The sequence below is a fragment of the Panthera uncia genome (genome assembly GCF_023721935.1).
Source record: "Panthera uncia isolate 11264 chromosome B2 unlocalized genomic scaffold, Puncia_PCG_1.0 HiC_scaffold_25, whole genome shotgun sequence".
In the NCBI taxonomy this organism is placed as follows: Eukaryota; Metazoa; Chordata; class Mammalia; order Carnivora; family Felidae; genus Panthera; species Panthera uncia.
Window position 1 is genome coordinate 11,798,574 of NW_026057581.1, and position 23,990 is coordinate 11,822,563.

The following is a 23,990-nucleotide window of genomic DNA, read 5'->3' on the forward strand; positions in this document are numbered from 1 at the left end:
TTAGGCAGGAGAATGGGCTGCAGGGTGGGTGGCAGGAGTAGGGGCAGGGAGACCAGTGCAATAGTCCTGATGAGCTGTGCTGGTTGGTGGCCTAGAACAGCGATGGTGGTATAGGGGAGAGGCAGGAGGGTGTGTGCTGATGGTAGAATCCATGATGCGTAGTTGCTTATGGGGCATCATTTGGGAGAGGAAGATGTAGCCCATTGCTGAGCTAAGAGAATAGGAGAGGGTAGAATCTGTTGCTTGGATTTCCAGAAAACAGGCTGGGGGAAGTGGACATCACAAGAAATGGAGGTTTGAAGTTGGTCTTGAAGAATGAGTTGGCATTTTCTAGTCGGCAAATGGCCTTTGCTAAGCAAAGGTAGCGGCATGCACGAAGCACAGAGGCATAACCAGAATAGTGCAAATAAAACCTGTGTGTATATATACACATGTCCGAAAGGGAAATTCACGTAGGACCCATAAATAACTTTGCTGCTTTCTTGATATGCTCCCATCTACTCTGTGTTGCAGTAATTTTAAAACTTGTAGTAGATAGAATCTGTAAGTAGCTAAAAATGTTTTAAGTATTTTTTTAAACCAACCCATAGGCATATTATAATGTATAGAAATTTCTCTCTTTACTTCCATGACTTGAAGATTGTTTTTGTTTTTGAGAGAGAGAGACAGAGAGAGAGAGAGAGAGAGAGCATGAATGGGGGAGGGGCAGAGAGAGAGGGAGACACAGAATCCCAAGCAGGCTCCAGGCTCCGGGCTGTTGGCACAGAGCCCATCGTGGGGCTGGAACTCACAGACCATGAGATCATGACCTGAGTTGCAGTCGGACGCTTAACCGACTGAGCCACCCAGGCGCCCCGTCTTCCATGTCTTAAATTAGGGATTCACATATGGCTCTTGATTTTATTAATCTGAGATTTTAATTAATCTGAGACAGATTTAATTAGTCTGTCTTCTTTCCAATAAGATGTAGCCAGTTTAGGGAGGACTTTGGATTTTAGGTTTTTCCTTTGTGGTTCAGCATCTGGATTTGGGATTAGATGGCATTTTTAATTTACCGAAATAACTATACATTTGCTCTTGATTGAAATAGGAACATGTTGATTTCAATTTATCTTGGGTGTTAGAATGGATGGGGCAGCCACGTCCAAAAAGAGTTAGTGATGCTGAGACCTACATAACATACCAGCTCTGGGGAAAATAGGGTGATGATTTGATATTCAATTTTTTTGTGATAAACACAGGAATGTTGATAGCAAGATCAGTTTTGGAGATATGGTGTAGCACTGTAATTATAAGCATGGCTTCTGTGAACACTAGTGGCTTAAATCCTAGCTGTAATATCTACTAGTTGTACAAACCGTCAGGTTTCTTGTCAATAACAGAGATAATAATGATTGGTGGCCACTTGGAAGGGTGCCATAGAGTGGGGTGGTGTGCATAACGCCAAGAACTTGGGAAGTGTTCAATAAATGTTAGCGATGACTTTGAATTTTATCACCAATACCGTGCGGCCCCTGAATCATCAACAGAGAGACACTTCTCCTTGCAAAAGTGGAAGTCAGGCTCTTATGGTGAAAACAGGTACTGAATTCACTTCACTTTGTGTCTGGAAGGAATCTTAGGGAACCATCCAATTCAGTCATGGTTCTGACATTTTCTGGAGAACTATTTTTTTGTTTTTTAATTTCTCTGAAGTTTTGGAATCATTAGTCAGGGAAGGAAGGGAAGGAGCCACATCATCTTGATGGTGACATCCCTGAGGTTAGAAGATGGGGTGCTGGGTGACAACCCCTGGCTGGAATCCTCTCATCCCTGGAGATGCGGACCTACTATGGGTCTGCTTGCTGAGTTTTTGACATTTTGCCATAAGAGGTGTGTGGGGGGGGGCGGGGGGAGAGATTGTGCACCTGTGTTTCTCTTTTCTGTGACTTCATCTGATGTGAATGAAGGACACAGAGAGCTGCCTAACTCAGTGGGAAATTGTGTTTATAATTACAGGTCTAGGCATTTTCCAGTGACTTTCTCTACTGCCACTGTTGCTACTCAAGCAGAATCTGCGCAGAAAGATCTGCTGGGAAAGAACTGACTGCTTATGTTTCTCCATTGTGATGAAAGCACATGTTACAGGTAAAACCTCCACAATCCGTCACCCATGATAACTATCGCTTAATTGTCAGGCCCCCAAGATGGTGGCGGGGAGGTCTGGCTGTCTGTTCTCAGGGACACGGAAACACACCATGTAAATGTAAAATCTCTGTAGATTCACATAGTCTCCACCTGTTGACTCTTTCTGTGTCTTACAAAAACGGAACCCTCGCTCTTTTGTGGGAGAGAAAACAGCTTCTAATTACTTTGAGATCACTGATTAGGATGGATGGTAAGGCACTGGTAAGAAAGAGGTATTTCTGATGATGGTGTGCATAAATTCAGCTAGAGAGACTACCATTGGATGGTCGTAGGGAACACTACAGTATGTGCTGTTACCTAACCTTTCTGTTCCTCTTAAAAGTGGAATAATGCACATCTTTTCATACCAACAGATATATATCTACAGCACGATTTTTAGCGTTTATGTAGTATTATAATATTATATCGTGTACCGTTGAATACATATCCTAAAATATATCTAATTGGTCACCGGACATTTAAGGTTTATGGTTTTCTTTTTTGGCTCTTATGCTGCCAAGAATGTTCTTATAGCTTTATATTCGTTGCCATTCCTAGTGGCTTCCTTAGGATACTCCCTTACCAGTAAATTTCAGAGCTTAAAAGTGTTCCAAGTATTAAGACCTTTTGATACGTGTTGCCAAATTACTTTCCAATAAAATCATACCAGTTTATATTTCCAGAGGCAGCGGATGAAAGTACCTGTTTCCATACAATTTTGCCAGTGCTGAAAATGTTCAAAACAGAGAGTCTTGCCAAATGATGATGAGAAATGGTATCTCCATGTGTTGTTGTTATTTTTTTTTTTGTAGGGAGGCATTGATTTGTAAATTTATAAGTCATACTATTTTGAAGAACTTTTCTCCCGTGGACAGCAGCATGTTTAAAACTTACCGGTTTTTGACAGTTGAGAAATAATGCTTAAATCAAGACGGCATGGAAGGGTCGTACGGAATTTTAAATTTTCTCTTCTCTTTGGCCAAGTAGTTTTCAACAGCCATGATATCACTGGAGAACAATACTGTTTCAATGGGAAACTTCGTTTTTCCATTCTTGAGAAAAACTAATGAATGGTCCACATTAAACATGGATCAGAAATTATACTCAAATTAAATACAAACACATGTCCAACATTGGGAGCATGACTGAATATAATTATGCTAGCTCCATATGATTCAGAGGTTGTAGATCATGGTAGAAAAGACCGTATGTAGGCTCCAGACTGCTTGGGTTCATAGTCCAGCTTTGCTATTTTGTTGAGGCGTAACGTTGAGCAAGTTGCCTTACATCTCGAGTATCTGAGGTTATAAAATGTGGATAGCGATAGCACCCATGTAAGAGGGTGGTGTTGCAACAAAATATATGTGAAATGTTGAAAATGGTTAAAAATCCTGTTTCAAGGGGCTCCTGGGTGGCTCAGTCGGCTAAGTATCTGACTCTTGATTTCGGCTCAGGTCATGATCTCATAGTTCATGAGATTGAGCCCAGGTCGGCTCTGTGCTGACAGCACGGAGCCTACTTGGGATTCTCTCTCTTCCTCTCTCTCTGCCCCTCCCCAACTCATGCACGCGCTCTCTCTCTCTCTCAAAATAAAAACGTAAACTTAAAAAATCCTGTTAGAAAACAATATTTAATGATAGCAGAAAATGGTCATGGTAGAAGTAAAAAGAAAGCAAAATGTGACACTTAACCAATAGTGTCATCCAGGCTTGTAAAATTATTGTTTTTCTTCCTCTTTCTTTTCATCCTTCTCTGATATCCTCCCCACCCCCAAAAAACTTTAGTATATTTCTGAATGGCCTTAATTTGAATTAATGGGGTAATCCCAGTCTCGGAGGAACTGACCGAAATCTGTAAGCCAGAGACCCATTTACCACGGCGCTGTGACATCCATCAGTGTCACCTGGCCAGTGGGACCCTTGGAACAGCCCTTGCGTATGAGAAAGAATGAAATCTGGCCATTTGCAGCAACGTGGATGGAACTGGAAGGTATTATGCTAAGCGAAAGAAGTCAGGTAGAGAAAGACATACCGTATGTTTTCATTCATATGTGGATCCTGAGAAACTTAACAGAAGACCATGGGGGAAGGGAAGGGGAAAAAAAAGTTAGAGAGGGAGGGAGGCAAACCATAAGAGACTCATAAGGACCGAGAACAAACTGAGGGTTGATAGGGAGTGGGGGAGAGGGGGAAATGGGTGATGGGCGTTGAGGAGGGCACCTGTTGGGAGGAGCACTGGGTGCTGTAGGGAAACCAATCTGACAATAAATTATACTTAAAAAAAAAAAAAGGAACAGCCCTTACGTGAGACCAGAACCTTCTCCCAGCTGCCGGTTGCCTTGCCTCTGAGCTATAGCGAGCACCTCGCGTCCAGCTGGCTTCCTGGCCCCTTTGAGCTGCACACAGAGAGTCTCCAACTGTCTGGCTCCGTGCACGACCTCCCAGCCTCATCTCTTTCCCCCTTTAAATAAGCTTCCTTTCCCTAATTCAATGAAAGAGGGGGTAGAACGAGAGACCACCAGCTCTCAGGAAACCTATGCTTCATCCCGCATAAACACAGGAGGGAAAACCGTTGAGTTGTGAGACCCCTCCATCCTTGAGGTGCATCAGACGGTTGAAACATAGAAGTAAAAAGAGGCCAAGGATTATTTGGCGTTAAGGAGACAGACGCCAGGCAACTTGACTGGCTTTGGCGAATGCGTTTCACTGGCTACCCTTGCGGCTCCTGTGTGTTTGCAGACGTCACCTTTGCTTTGGCCCACGTTGGCAGTCTTAATTTGAGCAGCCCTGTCGTTTTCAATAGAAGGAGGACCATCTGAATTCCGAATTAAGACAGTCTAGCTTAAGAAGTCCTCTTTAATGGCTCACAAATTCTCCTCCCATAAATGATGATAAGAGTGAAGAAGAGAGTTAAACTTGCATTTATACACAGACATATGGCATCTCGACAAAATTAGTAAGTTCGCAAAGGGAGAGAGGACCACAATTGTGTCGGTAAATATAGGTCAGGAAAAGAATTCATAATGTCCTGCCAGACTCCAGGGAGGCGCTTCATAAGTGTAGGTAGGACGGCTGCACGTTCACGGTGGTGAGAATGGCAATTAGGTAAACATATGGAGCGTTTGGTATTTGGACAGCGCTCCCGTTCCTCCTAAACTACAGAATCAACAGGGACTCAAACAGAGAGGAGGAAACGGTTCTTCTGCTGGTGTGCACAAGGGCAGGCCTGTTGATCGCCAAAGGCTTACCAGAATGGCTGTCTCTAGGGAGGCAGACGAGCGGGGGGATGTTTAACCACATGTAACTGTGCCATAGCCCCGCCCCTGTGGTCCCGCCATTTTTGATGGTCTCCATAACCACACCATATTTGCAATCACGCAGAAAACCTATCTGCAAGGCCAGGCCAAATCGCCATTGCAAACTCCATTCGTACGGTCCCCCCAGGGCCTGTGGGGTGCCTCAGGGCTCTGCCAGTACGGAGCGACAGCACAGTTTTTGAATCGCAAGAAACCGAGACCATGTCTTTGACTTCTAACCCCATTCAGTCGTGTGTCACTCATGACTAATTCATGTATCACTCATTGCTAATTTATTCATTAGCAAATACCTCTTTGGGGAGGGCTGGTATGAACGAGTAAGGTTCTAAGGTTTGGGGATATGGAATGGAACAGACAGCCATGAGGCCTGCCCGAAGGGAGTTCACATTTCTAAGGGAGGGACAGTCGAGAGCATCATAACCTAGTTTGAGTGAACACAGAGCTGAACTGGGCCATTCTCAAAGAAAGCGTAGAGTGCATCTGAAATGAGAGAAACCAGTGGAGAAAGACCCATCGATCCGGAAGGCAGAAAGCACCAGAAAGCAGTCAGCAACTGGCAGTGAGGCTGTGGTTATGGACAGTGGGGCCAGATTGGGAAGGAAGATGGTGAGGAGAGGAGGCAGCTCTAGAACCCTGCTTGAGTGCCCACGGTCAGGGCCAGCGAAATTCAGGCAACGATTGACCCCTTAGTGTAGGTAGTCTAAATAGCGCCTGCTAGTGGCAAACCATCTTGTAAGCAATTGCGAAACAGATGTGCCTTAGTCTGTGACTGTATAAACCTGTCAGATGGCAGAGTGGCTGGCTCCTGCTATATGGCGGAACTTTTTTTGTTCGGCCACCACCCCAAGAAAGAATGGTTGCCTTACCCGCACCTGCTTACCTTACTCTAACTCTGACTAACCACCTCCTTTTTCTTGCCGTATCCACCATAATTCATGTTACAGGGTGAGATTGAGTATATAATGAACTCTACCTTCTGCGCACAAGCATAATGAACTTCACGTTATTAACTTTAAACAGATTTAAGTTCCACATCAGTTGTCCCACCTTGGCCTCCCCAGGACTTGGTGCTCTTCCCCTCTGCGTGTTTGTGGGATTATGGTTCTTCTTACCTTCTTCCCTCCATTCGTGGGTGCTTTTGTGGTCTCTTAAGAAATAAAATCCACTCAGAGATTTCTTTTGTCTTCTTTGGCCCGCAACATGGCTTTGGTAATGGCTACATTTCTAGCTTTGGGTTGACTATCATTGGGGCGGGGGGGGAGGCTTTTTCTCTATTTTGTCTTTCCCTGGTCAACTGCTGTCTTCTGGGGCTCTACCATACACTTTACCTCAAAGCTTTTTCTTTCTCTGACAAGCCCAATTCAATTATTTATCCCATGCCCCAACCCAACCCACCCAGCCACCCAACACAGGCATATACTGTGCATTCTGGGTTTTGTAATGCACATTTCCATGGTTAAGAAAACCCTATTGATAGTCATTAAATATTTACAATAGAGATCTCCTCAACACTTATCTTTCAGCATAAATATGTTCTTCCCTTTTCCACTCCAGTTCCTGAAAAAAAAAGCCTCCATAATTCATAGCCAGTTTGGGGGAAGGTATTATTTTGAAACACTTAATGATGTGTTTCATGGCAAAATGAAAAACGTAGAGACAAAGACTCAAGAGTACATAGTGTTTTAGATGTAGGCATAGCTTTTCAAAACGATTTTGGAGTATATTAGAGTTTCTGAAACAATTTACCAGACTTCTGTATAAAGCACTTTATTCTTTGAAAGCCTTATAAATAATGTGATTTACTGTGTCAGTGTGCAATCACATAGTTCTTTTACCTCATGAAATAAGGTAGAATATTGTGTCATCTGACGGAGTAAAACACGTTAGAAAATGGTTGACAACGGGGCGCCTGGGTGGCTCAGTCGGTTAAGCGTCCGACTTCGGCTCACGTCATGATCTCGCGGTCCGTGAGTTCGAGCCCCACGTCGGGCTCTGGGCTGACGGCTCAGAGCCTGGAGCCTGTTTCAGATTCTGTGTCTCCCTCTCTCTCTGCCCCTCCCCCGTTCACGCTCTGTCTCTCTCTGTCTCAAAAATAAATAAACGTTAAAAAAAAATTAAAAAAAATAAAAAGAAAAAAACAAAGAAAATGGTTGACACCAAAGCCCGCCATGTTGTCTTTTGGGACCCTCAGGTGAAATGCTGCAGGATTCCCTCCCCTCTGATACACGATGCTGCTCTCCATATTGTTGGCAAACTGTAATGTCCCACGTGTGAGCAATGAATAGTAGAAATCTCAAAGTGTCAGTATTCTGGGGTACTTTTCAGACTACTGTCTTTTTTTTTTTTCCTCTTCGAGTTTATCAAATGAGATGAAGCATTTAGATATGTTTCCTAAATTCTAGAATGTTCACTATCACAGCTTCTGATGTTGCAGGATTTGGAGGTGGAAGGACGCATGAAGATTCCCCTGGTCCCCTTTCCTCCCTGACTCAAGACCCCCTCCAAATCCTAATGCCTTTCATCTTGCCCGTGTCCAAACAGTGAACCATTGACTATTGAAAGAACCATTATTATTGTAAGGTTTGGAAATTATAGAGCTTCTTGGGAGTGATGTGCTTTTTTGTTTGAGTTAGTAATAAACAACAGACTCAGGCCCCTATGTACCAAGCAGTATCTAGAAAGGTCATCTCTTTAGATTAAATGAGCAATGTATCAATGACATTTATTTAGGTTTTCATAGATGTTTGAGTAAAATTTGGGAAGGTAGTTTTTATGACTTGGCAGCTATATGTGGTCCCTCCTGTTTTCTCTTCAAAAAGACTCTGTCTTCTCTCTCCCCCATTTTTCTTTTCTTTAAAGTGAGGACAGCACGTCCCTGTGAAGATTATATACATACAACCCTTTCCACATTTCCTGGCCCGGAACTATTTACTGCTACTATTTCTACTCTGTTTTTTCCTCTGTTTTACACTCTGGGTTCTTGCTGGTAGAGATCAACTTTGATCCTGAGTCTCTGAAACAAATAAATGTTAACTAAACAGAGTAAGAAATTTAGTGCTGATATCCCATGCTTTAGAAACCGGGGCTGTCTTTGGTCCCACGGGCAGAGATGTGATCCTCCCGAGTGTGTCTGTGGATGAACCTAAGTCCAGTTAGAACGTCCTTGGCCTTGGGACCGGGAGGACTTTGAACAAAGTACCCACTTACTCTGTGCCTCCCAGTTTTATATCTGTAATGTGAATGGGTTTCTCTCTGAGGCTTCTTCCTCCCTTCTAAAAATGATCATCTTACATTCCAGATGTTTTAAGGCTTTGAAGACCCTGTAGAAAAGAACCTGTAAGTCATTGTCTATAGCTTTTATGTCTTAGTCCACTTGAATATGTGCCTCAACTGTTTTCTGGTGTGTTCCCCCCTCCTTGCTCAGGGGGAGCTGATAACCTGCTCCTCCACTGATGACGGCAAGACAGAATAAAACCAAGCACCCCCTTTCCTACACAAAGGCACCCCCCCCAGATGCTTAACCCCTTAAGCTAGTGTTCAGACGGCACAGCGGGACATCACTTACCGCTGAAATACAGCCATCTCTGGAATGAATTTTGGCAGCTGAGTAATAGTCAGGCTGCGGCACTTATATGACAGTTTGGGGAAGGGAGTGAGACAGAAATAGCAGATTCCAAAATAATCCAATTAAAACAGCAGGAAAGTGGAGTTGGGTGGCAAGAAGGGAGGGGTGGTACGCCCGGAATCCGATCATCTCTGCGGTCGAGACAGCGCGGACCTTAGCACCGGAAGCGCTGTGCTGTCCTCAGTGAAGAATTTCCTACACGCACACCGAAGAGGGGTCTTGTCCGATGTCCCATTAAGCTGTCGTGTCGGGATTTTCTGGCTCTCTTTTCCTAGTGGTCTAGTTATCAGGCTGTGTTGGCACGTAAATAGATCTGTCTGCTTAGAACTACTTTTGCCTCCCGTGTAGGATTGTATCATGTTCAGTATCTATGACATCAGAACGAACTATGCTGAGAAGCCCTTCTGTTAAGGCACCTTTTGAATGGCTCAGGAAGGGTCAACTGGCAGGACCAGACAACCCTTCCGTTTAGTTCAAGGGTCTTTATAACAACAGTGGCCGGGAAGGAAAATTCAAGAAATGTGCATGATACACAAAGGCAGGTGAATAAAAATGTAGAGCTCTTTAGATTTTCTGGGGTGGAAGTAACCTTTCTGATAACTATTAGAGTAAGAACATGGGAGTAGCAGTGGTCAAATTGAAAAATACTGAGCAGTGTGTGCAAGGATAATAATAATTTAAAAAGCAAAAGTTTGTCAACCCAGAAATAATCAGATCATTAGATAATAGGACCTCAGGTCTCTCAAAAGGATAATAATAATATAAAAAGCAAAGGTTTGTCAACCCAGAAATAATCAGATCATTAGATAATAGGACCTCAGATCTCTCAAAAGGGAGGTTCTGGGGGATAAAGGAAGCAGGTGCTAAAGGAACGTGGGCATTTTAATTTAACCAGAAAAGAGAGACCTTTAAAAAGAAATACAGGGGCTACGTGATGATGCTTCGTGGGTTCAAGGCCCGTGTCGGGCTCCACGCTGCTGGTGTGGAGCCTGCTTGGGATTCAATTGTATCTAACAGGGTATGGTCAAGATCAAGTGAGGTGGTGCATACAAAATGTTTTGTGAAAAAAAAAAAAAAAAAAAGAAAATATTTTGTGAACTCTGAAGCCTTCCCCGTGCTATGACAGTAAATGTGCTCTGTGCTGACAGTGTGGAGAAGGCTCCGGGGGCCTGATCCCCTGGGAGAATAACCCTCGAGAGCCAGTCACGGACAGGCAGATTTTACTGTGTAAAAATTTAAATATATTCATGAATTATATTTTCTGCTCCTCATTTTTCTGGCCCAGAAATTCTTCTGTGTCTATGGGATTTTTCCAAGAATTTTCCAGTGAGTTCCGTAAGAGAGCCATCCAGTCTCCACTGAGCTTTTCCACCGCGTGATTGTACAGTAAATGTTTTCTCTGAGGAAACCTCGAATGACAGAGTAAAGAGAAAGAATTCTGGGCACCTGGGTGGCTCAGTCAGTTGAGCGTCCGACTTCGGCTCAGGTCGTGATCTCACCGTTTGTGAGTTCGAGCCCCGCGTCAGGCTCCGTGCTGACAGCTCGGAGCCTGGAGCCTGCTGCGGATTCCGTGTCTCCCTTTCTCTCTGTCCTCCCCCACTCATACTCTGTCTCTCTCTCAAAAATAAATGAAGGTTACCAAAAAAAAAAAAAAAATTAAAAAAAAAATAGTCCCCATTGCGGGAGGTCCAGGTAGAGACGGGAATGGGGTCGGTGGGCTAGCTACAAGAGGAAGATAAGTAGGACGCTGAAGGATGAAGGCTTGAAACGGAGAAGGTTAGGCTGGGTAAATCCCTGCAGAGTGTGGGCTGACGTGCCGAACTTTCCTTTATGCCGCCAGCAGCCCATCTGTCTTCATTGGTTTCTGTGTCTTCATCACAGACTCCATGAAGTGTCTACTTGGCTTTCCTTTTCTCTTTCTTTCTTTTTTTTTTTTTTTAGCTTTTTATCTTAATCCCCTCCCAAAGGTAACAAAAGGAAGACCACTGGACCTGGATGCTGTTTGTGTGTGACATGCATGGCAGGCAGGGGAGCAAGCTCGATTTCTGAGTGGATGTGAGCGCGGGGATCCGTCTGTATGCATCCGAGCATATTCGTGTGTGCATCCGTGAATATGCGTGCATTTGTGGGGATAGCCACAGACACAACACACGTGCGCCTCTGTTCTGTACATCCTAACACGGAGAGGACACGTTGACGATAATGAGAAAGGCTGACAGGAAACCGTGAAAGTAACATGCCTTCCAGCAGCCTTTACTGTTGCAACCCAAGTGCACGATGCAACTAACATTCGGTGTGCGGGGAGAGTCTTTGCCTGTTCATCATTTAGAACAATAGTAGGAGTCACATATTAACAGGTTTAAGTGTCAGTTAAGTGTCGAAAGATACAAATTCTCTATTGTTGGCAGCTCTTGGAATACCGGCCGGGTATTTTCGTATTGTAGCCCTGGTGGCTTGGAGTTCAAAATGCTTTGGATGAAGAATGTTACAGTGTGTGCTCTCTGCGGCAGAAAACGTGCCCTGGTTGTTTGTTTATTATTCCCGAGGACATTTGCAGGTCTGAACTATCACACGCAGAAAAGAAGCGCTTTGTTCGGGAAATACAGGAGGAGCGGCACGAGAAAATCGAATTAAGTGAAGAAACTTCGGGAGCCCATCTTTGATTGATGGTGCTTCTTACGTATTCTTCATGATTCCCTGTGAAGGCATAAAAACTATGAAATTGGATTTGGAAACTGGATTAAGACAAATGGCTCCTCAGACTTTTTTACTTTAGCTCTTTCCAATTTTCCTAGGAAAGCACATAGTCGCTATATAAAGAGTCTGTGTTTACTACATTAAATCTTCCTAAAAAGCGTGCCCTTGAGGCTTGATTTTAAGAATTAGTCTAGAAGATGCAGGGGCAGGCTACACCTGCTAACTGTGTTACAGTGTTTGTCTTTAGATATTTTATGTGCACACTTGCTTTTATAGAGTGAGCAGAATACTGCTTTTCTTTTTCTTTTTTTCTTTTTTTTAATGCTTATTTTTGAGAGAGAGCGAGCATGCGAGCGAGTGAGCCAGGGGGCGGGGGGAGAGAGAGGGAGACACAGAAACAGAAGCTGGCTCCAGGCTCTGAGCTGTCACCACAGAGCCCGACGCGGGGCTCGAACTCACGAACCGTGAGATCGTGACCCGAGCTGAGGTCGGATGTTTAACTGACTGAGCCACCCAGGCACGCCCCTTGAATGCTGTTTTTCTTAAAAGTTTTTTCTGCCTGTCTCTCACCATAGACTTCTTTCTCCAGGAAGAGTTTACCATATTCCCATTTGAGCTATTGCTTTACTCCTCCAAATACTTTTTATCAGGGACTCGTAGGTGTTCACACGAGTCTCTGTTCACTAGATTGTAAACCGCTTGAGAGAAGAAATTGTTTTATTTGTTGTAGCACAGAAGGCAAGGCCCTGAACATTACTTGTCGAATGAATGAATGAATCAGCCACTCAATCAGTCAGTCACTGAATCTGACACCTACCGTGTACCTAGCATTGTCTTAGACCCGAGGGAATGTGAAAAAAGTGTAAGACATGGCCAAATCTGCTCTGATGTCGTAGAAAAATCTGGCTGAGGGTTAGGACAGCCTGAGTGAGGAAATCATATTGGATTACAACCCCAAAGAAGAACCCATGAGTCCATAGTGATATCAATAAATAATTGAATGAATAAATGAATAAGTGAGGCAAAAGAATTCTCCTTACAGAAGAATTCAAGTTAATAAATAAATACATGAGAGGCATCATTAGAACTCCTCGCAGTAAATGCCACAGGAAAGTTCCACGGATGGATGCTAGGATTGGTGGGCAAAAGATTAAGCAGAAACGGGATACTTGTAGCATTTTAAAGTATCTCCCTCCAAAACATTTAGTAATTACAAAAAGGAATAGGTCTCTCTACCTGGAGAATCCTCACAGACATGCCTCCACTGAGCGATCAGGGTTAGCATTACCAGGAAACCATATTTGACATTGTATGCCCCTTCACAGGAAATGCTGAGAAGGCCCCCCCGCCTCAGGCGACTGCCGTGGTGTTCTTCCCAGTCATGTGTAATCCCACTCTCCTCAAGAGAAAATATCCAACCCAGTCGAAGGACTGGGAAGTCGGAGAGTACTAGAAACCAGCTGACGAGTACTCTCCGGAAGTGTCATGGTCTTAACGCTAAGGAAGGGTTGAGGAGCTGTACGGGTGAAAGGAGACCCAAGAGACAGGATGTGTCCATGTCGTGTGAAAGCCTAGATTGGTTCCTGAGACACAAAAAGGACACGAGTGGAAAACTGGTGACATCGTCATAAATTCTGTGATTTGGTTGGTAGTGTTGACCACGTTTAATATCCTATGATTATGTAAGACTTGAACATAAAGGAACGCCTAGTGTTAGGGACAAGGCAAGTGTGTACTATTTTTGCAACTGTCTATAAATCTAAATTTATCTTTGTGAAAATCTAGCTGAGGACACAACACCAACCCGCAAGAAGCAATTGCGGAACAATAGGTGACAGCCTGCAACCGAGAATCCATGGGGGGGGGGGGCACGTGAGGGTCATTGAGCGCTGAGAAGAAGGGGGCATGGCTGGGGGCACAGGGGTCAGGACAGGTTTCATAGGAGAAACGCCTTGAGAGGAGGTGTAGAGATGACGGGGGGAGGGGGGACACACAGGGATGGGTCCAGGAGCAGGGAGAGCAGGGTCACAGGCTCGAGGGAGGGACGCAGGCGACCCGGGTGGGGTAGGTGGAGAGGCTGGCCGAGGGATGTGGGTATCATTGCTGGAGAGCAGTAGGAAAGAAAGCTGGGCCCCTGTGGGGAAGACAGAGCAGAGGGTCATGAAGATGTGGCAGACGGGGAGGTGACACAGAGTTCCAAGTTCTTGCCCCAGAAAGTGCCGCCATGAGACAGTACACATGGGAAATCGGTGACAGGCTATCCAGGTGGCTGGGATTTGGGAAAGAGGAGGCCAGGTGAGTTAGGAGTTAGAAATAGGTAATGAGACCTTGCAGATGACGACGCCCTGGAGCCGCCACCCAGAGATGGTCAACTCCACTGTAGTTTCCACCATCGCCATGGCTGGGGAGCCTATGGGCGGCGTCTCCTTCGAGCTGTTTGTAGACAAAGCAAGGGGAGAAAGGATTTGGGTATAAAGGTTCCTGCCTTCACAGGATTATTCTGGGATTTACGTGCCGGGGAGGTGACGTCACACGCCATAATGGCACTGGCAGCAAATCCGCCTCTGGGGAGAAACTTGATGATGAGAATCTCATGCCGAAGCACACGGGTCCTGGCATCTCGTCCGCGGCAAATGCTGGACCCAACACAAACGGTTCCCAGTTTTTCATGTGCGCTGCCAAGACTGAGTGGTTGGATGGTAAGCGTGTGGTCTTTGGCAAGGTGAGGGAGGGCAGGAATCTTGTGGAAGGCTGTGGAAGGCTTTGGGTCCAGGGACGGCAAGACCAGCAAGAAGGTCACCATTGCTGACTGAACAGATCTAAAAAGTCTAACTTGTGTTTTATCTTAACCACCCGACTGTTTCTTCTGCGGCTCAGGAGAGCACCCCCTCACCCCCACCTGCTCGAAATATCCTGTAATCTTTGTGCTCTCGTGCATATAGTTCAGCAGGTTTCGTGTTTTTTCCTTACTCCCCTCCACATCTAGCTGGATTGCAGAGCTAAGTGTATGACAATGAAGTGAAAAAATAGCAGCAACAAAGAAATACGTCGTGAGAAGCAATTCGTCCGAGGCCTGGAGTGGGAGGGGTGGGGAATCAGAAGAGGAGCAGGCATCGTATCTAAAAGCATGTCAAGGGGCGCCTGGGTGGCGCAGTCGGTTGGGCGTCCGACTTCAGCCAGGTCACGATCTCGCGGTCTGTGAGTTCGAGCCCCGCGTCAGGCTCTGGGCTGATGGCTCGGAGCCTGGAGCCTGTTTCCGATTCTGTGTCTCCCTCTCTCTCTGCCCCTCCCCCGTTCATGCTCTGTCTCTCTCTGTCCCAAAAATAAATAAAAAACGTTGAAAAAAAAATTAAAAAAAATAAAAAAATAAAATAAAAGCATGTCAAGAGGTAGACTCATAGAACGTAGTGATGGGTGGATGTGGGGCCCGAAGAGGGAGAAGTCACAAAGATGATTCCCGGGTCAAGCTCACAGGACAGGTGCCGCCAGTGTCCGTAATTGAAATAATTCATTCAGCAGATATTTCAGTGCCTACGTTGAGGCATTCTGTATTCTAGGTAAAGGAGGATGAAAAAGAGTGTAAATGTGATGTTTCCCTAAGAAACACAAGCAGGAAAGCCCATGGCTTGAGCTGGACTGAATGACTTCACAGATGACCGGCTCAGACCCACATATGGTGGCAGGGGCGGCGGGGGGAGGGGGGGTCTCTCTCCTCCAGTTAAAAAGAAGGGAGGGGTTGCTGTCTTCCTAGCAGCAGCCGTGAACGGCGTTAGGATATTTTTCAAGTTGGCGCTTTTCTGTGCTTAATAAAGACGTCAAGCCTACTGTTCAGACTCTACTCACCAGAAAACTCTCTCTAGTAAATCACCATTCTACTTAGGAAAAGCTCACACGTACTCTTTTAACTCTGCCAAGATAGAGATCCCTGGGTCCCAGCGGTCCCAAATACGAAAGCTAAAATACCGTAAAAGCACAATGAACTTGACGGAAGAAAAAATGGAAAGTTAAGTTTGTGTGCTGAAGTTTCGAGCTCCTGCTCTTCAGCCACTGTGTCTTGGGGACTTGTTTTATATACTGGTGCCCATTGAGCAGACCCTTAATTAATGTTCTCCTGGACGGGTTTGGCTGTGTCATTCTTCTCTTGGGCTTGTCCCTTCTCCGTGTTACTTAGGACGGGGTTTCTGTATCCTTTATTCCTTTGTGTTCATCAGAGACTTCACAAATTTCCACCCATACCTCAAAAATGACTATACAAAAATGTCCATTGCTCTCACAGTTGACATTTCAGTTATGTTTCTTAAAAACTGAGCACTGACCCCCCCTTTTTGGTATCTATCAGTGATTAGGCTAAATAGACATTTTACTGAGAATAGGAAACTAAAGAGAAAGTTCACCCCTTTTACGGTTAACTGTAAATGGAGGTCACTTGTATCCTGGCAAGCGTGGAATTGAGGTGGTTCTGACTCGGGTCCAGAACGAAGCATCCCGTGTCACCTTTGTAGCACGTTAACTTAAGCTCCAGGTATCTTCTGAATGGCGAGAACGCTCCGTGAAATGTGAATGGCCTACGCTGTATTTAAGACATGGTTTAAATGGCAATGGGTCTCCTCATACGAATAGACATCTTGTGTGTAATGTAAGAAGGAGTTCGTCTTTTGTAGAGTGTCCAGCCTGGTAGTGGCAGAGCACTCTGCGAGGTGACCACGAGGTCCCCTCTGTGGGCCCGTTGTGGAAGCCTATACGTGCAAACTAGGAGGGTAAAGGGCCTTTTTATGTTCTTTGTGTCGACTTCAGTATTGTTTTCATCGGGAACATAGTTCTAAATTGTAATTGCAGTCCTAAATTGAATTGCGTTAAATTGTAATGGTTCTATAGAAAGGTTCCATGTACAGGTGCTTACTCTGTCCCGTGAGTCTCTCCACAGCGCCATGTAATACAGGCCAGTCTGCACCACCCCCTTCTCAGAGCGCCTGGTGCAATTGAGTAGAGTGCATTTCCTACGGTGGGGGTCCAGTTGTCCTTTGGTGGCAGAAGTGGGAGTCGTATGCTGAGCTCAGGGAACCATTCCGGACTTATTCTCGAAAGTTGTGAGGCCAAGGCAGACAGAACCTCAGCCCGGTGACCCCGCAGCAGAGCCCCTTAGGCATTGAGAAACTTACCGGGCTATCCTTTGTCACAGAGTTCTTACGCATGTGTTATGCAGATTAGTTCTTTTATTTTTTAGGATGCCCCACAGGAAGCACGGGAAGCACGTGGTCATGTAATCTAGTGGACCTTTTACAAATGCAACAGAGACGAGGGTGGAAAGTGCCAGATAATTGCTGTGGAAGAAACAAGCATAGAAAGCCAAGTTTTAGGAATGAACATAATCTGTTTAAGGTTAGATCTGAATTTAGAGTTTGTGCCCTCCCCTGTGGCATTGAGTAATGAAATAAGGGGGAGACCTAACAGAGCAAGAGGTGGGTGTGGTTACACATTCCTTCCTTTCTTCACTGTCTCCACTATTATCTCCCCTTTCGCATTAAAAGTAAGTTAAATGAATGAGAATGAAGCGAGCAAGCTGTTTTAACAACTTTCAAGTGCTGTCACTTGTGTGAATTTTGTCATGACAACAACATGATCCTGGTTTTCTTGCCCAGTACACATGCTTTGGCGACCCTAACCTACTCATGAAATCTGCAAATAATGGGAAAAAGACTTCCTAGGAAAGAGAAAAATGGCTGATAAAAAAAAAAATCCTGCTCTTGACTCTGTGGGTGAGGCCCTGAGATGCCCAGAGTCTGGTTGGCTGAGCAGGGCACTTAAAGTAGGGTTAATGATGTAACTAGTTTACTTACCCAGTTCCCCAAGTAGATTCAATGGAAGGAGAGGGGTTTCTCATGTTTTAAATATATCAACCACAGTGAAGGAAGTAGAAAACTGGAAGCATTAAAACAGCTCAGCAGTGTGGGGCCATTCATTTTAGAGAGACAATATCTGCGTAGATTTTTCAGGGTAGGTCAACATAAAGGACCTCTTCCTGAGATGCAGCAAAGCAGAGAGGACACGGAGAGCAAGAATGTGGCATTCCAACACCCCAGCTTGTCAGAGTTCACTTCCGGTGTTCACAGGTGGGGGTGGAGACATCCACCTGGCCATGATCCCCAGACCCAGGGTCTTTCCATCTTATGGCTCAGCAGTTCCCTAAGGTCAGTGGGAGACCAGAAGGTTCCTCTGCAGCCAGTTTGACCAGCAGTGGTGGGGGAAGTGAGGCACTGAAAGACCTCGCTGGAGGCTTGTTACGCTCTCGTTCATGTTCCCTTGGCCAGATTTAGTCAGGTGGGCACACCTAACCGTGGGGAATGCCGGGAAATGCCAACCTTAACGCTTGGGAGGTCAGGGAAGTGTGTGGAACACTAACCAGCCTCTGCCACAGCTGGGTACCTTCTCGAGCCTGAGCCTGATGTCAGCCTTTACATCCGGTCCAGCCGTGCCCTGGGGGCATACCTGCATTGAGTACCGGGTATTTCCAGGCACCCCGCCCCTGTCCTTGGAAAATTGGGGGCCTGCTGAGTCAGTGTGTCAGGACCCTTTTTTTTTACATATTTTTTTAATGTTTACTTATTTTTGAGGAAGAGAGAGAGACAGAGTGCGAGGGGGGAGGGACAGAGAGAGAGGGAGACACAGAATCGGAAGCAGGCTCCAGGCAATGAGCTGTCAGCACAGAGCCCGATGCAGGGCTCGAACTCGTGAACCATGTGTGAGATCATGACCTGAGCCCAAGTTGGATGGACGCTTAACCGACTGAGCCACCCAGGTGCCCCAGGACCCTTTATCCTTCACACCATCTTCCTCTGAACACACATTCCCTGATGTCATCTTCAGCATGGAGGGAGGGGGGGCGGAAAGAGCAAGTAATCCTGAGTGGCCGCACATGGAAAGACGAGGAAGCTTCTAAACACGGCCACTAGAGGATGGCATCCTCACCACCATCCTGGGCTTTATCTGTGCCGATTGGTGAGGAAACCGCTTCTACCGAAGTTCTTCGAACTGCACCATCTGGGAGCCGAGTCCTATTAACATAACTAAATTCCAAAGGAATTCCTGAAATCATCTCAGTCCTTCCAAATGTCCCAGTGTCTGTGTTCTGTCCTCAGGGCTGCGTTGTAGCCCCATTCTGCTCTCCGGAGCTTGTATCTCCCACCAAACTCTGAAACAGGTGTTTACTGAACTGAACTATTGGTAAGCTTTTGATGTCACATGACAAAAAACAAGAAGGGGAGTTTCGGGAAGGGGGGCTGGGGGTTAACTATATAAAATTATTTCAGTGCTCTATTACATAGGTTGGGATGAAGTATTTAGATGGGGGGTTGGGGCAAAGTTAGGGGGTGGGAGGAAGTCTATACAGAGAGGAAGGCAGGGGCACCTGGGTCGCTCAGTCAGTTAAGCGTCCGACTTCGGCTCAGGTCATGATCTCACGGTTCATGGGTTCGAGCCCCACATCGGGCTCTGTGCTGATAGCTCGGAGCCTGGATCCTGCTTCAGATTCTGTGTCTCTCTCTCTCTGCCCCTCCCCAGCTCACACTCTGTGTGTGTGTGTGTCTCTCTCTCTCTCTCTCAAAAATAAACATTAAAAGCATGCATGCATAAATAAATAAATAAATAAATAAATAAATGAGAGAGGCAGGCAGATGCCAGAAAAACTTAGGAACTTCCAGGTCAAGAAGAAGAAATGTCCTTCTTCTCCCCGACCTGCTCTTGATTCCTGTACCTCCTGTTCCCTGCCCGCCACAGGAACAGCTTGCTTGAGAGCTGTCAGTACCGAAATTTGTCTGCATCACGGGCTTAATAGCTCTTGTTTTTGCCTTCCTACAAAACTGAGCACTATTTATAAACTTTGCTTCTCTGAGAAAACGAGTTTGGGGTTCCAACCAACTGACTTACAAATGAACTTTCTGTACAGAGCTCATTCATAAATTGAGGACTGCTTGTACTGGGCTGGTAACCCAGAGATAACATTTATCTGTGCTTTATCAGTACGGGCTTGTCAAGCCTAACTTATGTTTACTCTTCTCTGCATTCGTTTTCATGATAGCCTTGCTCTTAAAATTTAATACTGTATGTTTGGAGAAACATTTCCTTTGGAGGTGCCTCAACTATTCTTGTGAATTGGAATGGTGATTTCATTTTATCTACCAATTTATCTTTAGTAGGATTCATGGCTATGAAAATCTTTTGTGCAGGGAGTCTGTAAATTGTAGAAAAATTGAGAACGATTTAAAGGAAGTAGGGGAAAGGAAGAATTCTTTTCTTGTATTACCCCGGGTTGTCAGATATCTTGCAATGTAATTACTGTGTTGGTTTGTAAAGGTTAAAGAACGCTGAAGTTTATAATTCCCTTTTGCGTATGTGTTCCACGCATACAGGGGAAAAATCTGACGCATCAAAACAACATGCCTTAACGTAAAAGTAAAAGTTCTGAGCGTTTTATGGTTTGTCGACACATAGACATACATAATTCGTGGGTTTTTATATTTGCTTTTACAAATACCCGATGAGTCAGTTATTTGTTCATGGAGCCGATTTGCAGATTACAAACTTTGTTTATTGCAAATCTGTTTGTAGGTGTAATGCATGCATAGAGCTGTTGTTGGTAGCATCATATTGTAATGCAAAAAGGTAAAAACCCTGGTCTTAGAGATGCTCCTTCTTAGGAAGCATACAACCCGTATCCAAGTAAAAAAATTCTGCTCTTAGCAGAGCAGCTGACAGAATATGATCACAGACGTTACTGATGCTGTTCTGTTAGAAAGCAGAAATAGAATGCCTAGGACAGGGCAAGATTGTCATAGATTGTCAAGGTGATGTGCTGCTGTATTAAAAAGAATACTTTGTTTCCCCCCTCACAATGCACCCCTGCAATGGTAGGAATCTGTTTCGGCTCTTATTCTGCCTTGCAGTTGAGGCTCAGATTCCGATACTGGTGTAGTTAAAATTTAGTGACTAGCAGTCATGTTTAATGGTCTTCTCCTTCTGTTTAAAACCGTACTGTGGCCCTGGCTAGAAACATTTCCTTTTAGTTTCAAGTTTATGTATTCTGTTGTATCTTTGGCTGATTTTTCTTTCCTGTCAAAACTATGAGAATAATTTTCATGTCATGATCTTTCTGCCCTCTCCAGCCTGCAATCACTTTCCCCCAAATTGTCCTTGTAGATTTCAGGACACCTTTATATTAAATGATCAGTCATTGACTAATACCTTTGAAAGGATTTTACAGAAGCTGAACTGCCAAGCTGTAGTTTAACACAAAGAAGCCCCCGTGAGCGTGAAAGAAAGCCCTTTATGAACTGTAGAGTAGTGCGGAAAAGTCAGGCATTATAATTAAATACTGTCAGGTTATTACTGAGCATTGACTGTCAAAACATGTAAAAGACAACGTATATTTTCCCATAGGTACACTGCTTATAATGTTTTGAGAGTAGCTAGAAGTTACTCCAATACTATAAGGGAGTATCTGGCAGGGAAAGAAGGGTGAGGAATCCAGAGTTTTAAAAGGCCAACAAAAATCATTAATTAAGGGAGAACTCTTGAAGCTACCTCTTTAAGACCCCACCGGATGCAAAAACATGAAATGCTGAATGTTAGAAGAGAAATAATTAAGTTTAATGGATTTCTGTTTTATGACCAGCTCAAGTTTACAGCTTTCTAGATATCTGGAGAGACGCGAAAGCTTTATTGTTGTTATTCACCTTAAATCTTATATAATCTGCTCTTAATTTCCAATGTCCTGAAAAATACTTTTTCTCTCTTTCTGGACACTTCGCCCCCCCCCCCCCACCCCCCCCCCCCCCCCCCCAGTGCCCTGCCAGAGAAAAAAGAGCCTGTAGTTTTCAGCACTGATACTGCTTGGATTCATTTGTAGATGAAACATACCAAGTGGGGTGGGAACTTCTTCATGAAAATTGGGCCCAATGGGCTACGTGACAGTCACTGAACATGCTTGTCTTAGTAGAAATTTATCTTTTACAGCTGACACGCCATTGAGCAGAGTAACCTGTTATAAAACGTGGCACTTAATCATTTGTGTTGTGTCTTCAGCCCTGAACATCAAAGCTGAAACATATGAAGCGACGTTCTTGACCTTTAAAGAGACTTCATTAACCCTGTGTATTAAAATGGTTTTCGATGAAAGTCTTTGAGAAATGCTTTCGTAGTTGATTTCTGGAATGCTCGGAGAGTAAAGGCAGTTTGTGTGGGGGGGGGGGGGGGGGTGGGGGGGGGTCAAAAGCCAACATTACCCAGAGACCTTATAGAATCATGCCGAAATAATAATAATTGTTGTTGTTTGTTACTGTGATGATGATTATTATTGCAAATGAGTAAATTGGCATTCTGATTTCTTAGTTTGAGTATTCCCTGAAAATCACTGTTGCCTCGTGTGGAAAAGGTGGACTTCCTGGAACCAATAATATTATGGAGGTCACGGTGCAGGCAGTTATTGGCGTGTTTATCAGATAAATCAGACATCAAATGGGCCATAGGCTGTGGTTCTTCAGTACATTATCCTGGCAATTTTTATTCCCTGAAGAAAATCATGGTGCCTGTTAACCAGAGTAGTTTGGAGAAGGCATGGCTTTTAGGTACCCCGTTCCCATGATTTGGAGAAGCCAGAAGGCAAGGCTCCAGAGCACCCCCTCGGTATTTTTTCATAAGCTTTAAACTGGGTATGAAAAGGCCTGTCCACTTCAAAGCTTCTGCCTGGGAAGATCAAGCAGAGATTGATTTTTAGCCACTGTGCTCATGCGGGAACAGAATGCAGTAGCCAGGATTGAAAGAAGCAGATAGAAAGAAAAAGCGAAGTAAGCTCTCTGGCACCCACCTGACAGTGTCTCCAGAGGAAAAGGATAGATATCTTCTGATATTCATAGTTAAAGAAAGGGCTGGAATTCTACCTTGCGTATGGTCTACCCATCAGGACCTCTCCCCCAGGGAAGACAAATATTCTTTATTCAGGAAATGGGAAGCCGGAAACGTTAAGGGCTGTCTGGCAGGTCGTTTTGCTACATTCACAGAGGTGTGCCTTTGTCACCTGCCCCCGAAGGAAACCTTCTAGACGTTAGCAGTCACTTCCCATTTTCCCCCAAGCCTTCACCCCCAGCTCCTGACAACCACCCATCTGTTTTCTCTCTTTGTAGCTTGGACTCTCCTAGACATTTCGTATAAATAGAATCACACGGGATGTGGGCTTTTGTGCCCAGCTTCTTTCACTTAGATAATGTTTTCAAGCTCCATCCTCATGGTGGCAGGTAGCAGGTCGGTGGCGGGTTTCTGCAGCCCTTCCTTGCTCTGACTGAATAATATTCCACGGTATGCATGTAGCGCATTTTGCTTATCCACTCGTGAGTTGATAACCATTGGAAGTGCTTCTACTTTTCGCGTTATACGAATGATGCTGCTGTGAACATTCCCAAACTAGCTTCTGTGTGGGCATGTTTTCATTTCTCTGTGCAGCTTACTTTTTTTCCAAGTTTATTTACGAAAGAAAGAGAGAGCGTGTGCACGGTGCGGGGGGAGAAGGGGACAGAGAGAGAGGGAGAGAGAGAATCCCGAGCAGGCTTCCGACACGGGACTCGATCCCATGAACCGTGAGATCATGACCTGAGCCAAAATCAAGAGTCGAACACTTAACTGACTGAGCCACCCAGGCGCCCCATCTGTGTTGCTTAGAAGACATTAAATGACTTTTTTTTCCTTTTCATACATCGGTTTGCTTCAGTACAGTCTCTTCTTTTCTATCTCACTCTCCTCAAAATAATTTTCCTGAAGAAGGTGGTTGTAGAACAGCAAGAACCTCAATTAATTTGTTTACTAATCACCAACCACCAGACTCTCTCCTAAGCACCCCACATGTGTTCCGGCATTTCTCAGATGGCCTTACTTTCCAGATACCATGGAGGGGTTTCAACGGGCTCCGGGCTCCCCTAAAGCCTGAAGCTATGCAGCCGGGATGTGGGAGGAGCTGGGATTTGGACCCGTATCCATTGCTCTCTTAATCACAGAACTCTCTGCTGCCTTCCTCATCATAAGATTAACCCACCTGTTCAGGCACCTGTTCACCTCTCAGAGCGTTCTTCTTTTCATGAGCCTCCCTCTGACTTGGCCGTGGAAAGTAAGAAATGTGGTTCAAGACTCTTTATCGGGTGCCCC

The 23,990-nt window shown here is 45.0% G+C and overlaps 1 protein-coding gene and 1 pseudogene across 3 annotated transcripts in view; both read left to right on the plus strand.

Annotated features, from left to right (window-relative positions):
• Positions 1 to 2,041: 2,041 nt before the first annotated feature.
• Positions 2,042 to 23,990, plus strand: part of ATXN1 (ataxin 1) — a 253,090-nt gene continuing 231,141 nt past the window's right edge. For all 3 annotated transcript variants that reach the window (XM_049654860.1, XM_049654861.1, XM_049654859.1), the window contains exon 1: positions 2,042 to 2,127. The gene's annotated coding sequence lies outside the window, so the exon portion shown is untranslated. The remainder of the gene's footprint in view (positions 2,128 to 23,990) is intronic.
• On the plus strand, positions 7,595 to 14,936 carry LOC125939431 (peptidyl-prolyl cis-trans isomerase A-like; annotated as a pseudogene).